Below are 3,792 nucleotides of genomic sequence, written 5' to 3' on the forward strand. Positions count from 1 at the left end.
AAAAAATCAAGTTAACAATATTTTCAAGTCGTACTTGGAACAGACGCAGTGAACAAATTCGCGGCCCACTAAGCCTAGATAAAGTCAGGGCGAACCTCGGGTCAACCACAATGATATAACCCTGTCTAAGAATGGCCAATCTCTCTCGTTTTCCGAAGATCCAGCATAACGAGAACGACAACTAAATCTAAAACCAATCTACTATAGATGTGCTGTCCAATCGAAGGAACCACTATGGACTTACCCAACGATTTCCAAATAACAACAAAACCAATGTTCATAAGGAACCACTATGGATTTACCCTTAAGAACCCAAAAGTCAAATTCCAAAACCAAATCAAATGTTCATAAGGAACCACTATGGATTTACCCTTAAGAACCCAAAGGCCACAATGACCGTTTCCAAAATACCAAAACTCCAAAGGAGTAGTTCAAAACCAATCAAGATCAAAATCATACAGTTTAAGTGGTAATGTCTGAGTTTGGAATAAGGATAATTCGAACTTAATCAAGAATACACCTTACTACAACTCTTGGCAAGAATATACTACAGACAATGTTATTTTATTCTTAAGTATAAACTTGTCGACAAGCAACAAAACAGTTTTATAAACCATCAAAATAAAATCACATAACCATTATAATAGTCAATAAAAGTCAATGGTCATGGTCAAAGTCAATGCCAAGGTCAAGTTCTCTATTTACATGACTTTAACAACAAATGGTCATAAACTATCTAATTAAATAAATAAGTAGTACATGAAATTAACACATAACCAAGCAATTAGGTACATGACCAAAAATAATAAATTAATAAATTAAATCAGATTTTAATTCCTCTTAACCTTAATTAATTCACAAAATTCAAATTAACTAGTTTAAGCCATTATTAAATAATAATTTTGTAAAATTAAACCCAAATTCATCAAAATTAATTTACACTATTACCTACTGATTGTAACATATTTTAGTGTTAAAATAATGTGGAAATAAATTAAAATCAATAAATTACAGCCAAATTACTATTAATAAGAAGTGTAGATTTTCCAGATTTTCATAATAATTTAAAATAAAATTATTCAAATCACGAAAATAAATTTTAACCAATCCTAATTTAATCTATGTTATAACACATCATAGAAGATTAAAATAACAATAATATATGCACGAAAATAATTAAAGCAAAATTTACTATATAAAACCGAATTAATCAATTTAAATTTTAATTAATTCTAAACAAGACTTCTATGTTTAATTAAGAAACTAAGTGAAGAAAAATCTAGTTACCTGGATAATGGAGGAAAGTAATAATCTTTAGAAGATTAAAGAAAACTCCAAGAAAATCTCCCAAATAATTTGCAAAATAAATTCCTTGAAGTAAGCTTGAATAATTCAAAATAAGTCTTCAAAAGTTACCCAAAAATATGATAATATTTTGACACTTGAAGAAAAATAAAGCAAGTATTCTTTTTTTTTTATTTTGAGAGAAAAGAATGAGAGAAAGAAAGTTTATGAGTTAGTTTATGAATGAAGGAAAAATTACATAACAATAGGCTAGTATTTATAGGAGGGGAAAAACCATCCCAAAAGACTCTTCATAATGGTTGAAAATTTATGAGCATTAGGAAGTTCAATCAACTTGAAGAAAAGAAAATGAAAAGATTTGAAGGATGTTCATGCATTCATTCCATTCTAGAATGTACCAATTAATTAAGCATAAATTAGAATCAATTAACCTAATTAAACACTAATTTTAAAAGCTTATCATGATAATAGTGTACTAAAAAAAAATATATTTAGTCATCCTAATTTAAAACTTGTTACCACAAGTTGGTCCAAAAATAAATAACCTAGGACATATAATAGTAGTACATAAATTTAATGAAAATAATATATTAACATGACAACAATAATAATAATAGTAATAATAATAATAATAATAATAATAATAATAATAATAACTCATGCACATTTTAAATCACATTATAAAGCATAAAAGAGATAGTTATAACAAATCACAAATAATATCATAATAAATTATTTTAAATTAAAGACTAAACTTAAAGAAAAGTAACTAGAAAGAGGAATAAAATGGAAATTATGCCATAGAGAAAATTCGGGGCATTACAGATTAGCCACTTAATTCTCTTTTATTTTGTTGTCTTTTTATTTTCTTTTGTGAATTTATTTAGGCAAGTGAAAGGTTGTAATTATTTAATGTAAGAATGCTATATATAGCATACTTTGATGAAAGAAAAACACATCCAGAAATTTGCCAAAAAACTTGTGTTTTGTTTATTGAACTTGACTTGTGTTTAGTCAATTTTAATTGTCCAAATTTGAGTGTTCCAAATTTGAAGAGTTAGAGTTTTAGTGAGAGTTCCTAAAACTAAAGCTTGTAGTTGACGATTTGGTGAGAGTTCCCTAATCTAAGCTACACCCAAACAAGTGAGTGAGTGTTCCTCCTTGTTATATCCTCAAGTTTAGGGTGAGAATTCCCCTAACTAATCTGATCATACTAAAAAAATATACCAAAAAACGTGTGACCCCTTTAACTTATCATTTTGTAACAAGGTTTCTCATCTTGTTTACACATCATTTGGCGCGTCAGGTAGGGGGAGTTTTTCCATACACTTCCAAAGGGGTCGAATACCTACATATCATGGGAGAGAATCAAGATTTGAGGGTAGCTTTGGAAGCTCTCAATCGATCCATTGCTAGTCAAGAAAGGTTGGCCGAGACTAATGCCAATCTACAAGGGAATCTTGCTGCCTTAATGGCAAGACTCTTGAACGAGCAAGATAGGAGAGATCAAGATGAAGAACCTCCACCTAGGAGGGAGGATAGGAGTCTCAAAGTAGACGTCCCTTCCTTTGATGGGTCACTTGATCCAGAGAAGTACTTGGAATGGGAGAAATCCTTGGAAAGGTACTTTGAGTACAAGGATATTCAAGAAGAAGTGCAGAAATATAAGATAGCCAAGGTGAAACTGAAGGGCTATGGTGACGGTTGGTTGCAAGGGGAACAAAGGGCACGTACCCTTAGGGGTAAAGCTCCCATATCAACTTGGAACAAGATGAAGAAACGGATGAGAGACCGTTTCATTCCTCACAATTACAAGCAAAGCCAATATGTGAAGTGGAGTACTTTGCAACAAAATGGAGATTCCGTGGAAGACTACATCAAAGAGTTTGATAGGCTTGCCATTGTGTGTGAAGTAACTGAAAATGAAGAGCTCAAAATGGGGCGTTTTGTAGCTGGGTTGGATCAAGAATTACAAGACAAGCTTGAAGGTTACACTAACCTCACGTTTGTGGAAGCTTGCAAACTTGTGACCAAGTTTGATGCTAGGAGGAAAAAGAAGAAAACGCCTACCACTACTCCAGTGGTGCGCAAACCACCCTTCACCTTGAAGGAGGGTTCTTCCTTTAGCAAGTCAAATGAAGCACTTAAGAAAGACAAGAAAGACTTCAAACTTAGCGACATTGTCTGTTACAAGTGTGGAGGTAGAGGTCATTTCAAGAAGGATTGTCCTAACTCAAGAGCTTTAACAATCCAAGAGGTTAAGCTTATGGCCACGCAAAACATTAATTGGGAGGATTTTGAAACAGAAGAAGAGGAGATCGAGAATCCCAATGAAGAGGATGGGGAAGAAGATCATTGCTTTCCGGAGATGGAGGACAAAACCAATCTGGTTGTTAGGAGGGCATTGCAAGCACGAGTGGAGGAGCCTTTGGCGCCACAAAGGCAACACATTTTCATCACCAAATGTAAAATTGGTGACGAGGTATG

The sequence above is a fragment of the Amaranthus tricolor genome, chromosome 2, assembly GCF_026212465.1.
Source record: "Amaranthus tricolor cultivar Red isolate AtriRed21 chromosome 2, ASM2621246v1, whole genome shotgun sequence".
Taxonomy (NCBI): domain Eukaryota; kingdom Viridiplantae; phylum Streptophyta; class Magnoliopsida; order Caryophyllales; family Amaranthaceae; genus Amaranthus; species Amaranthus tricolor.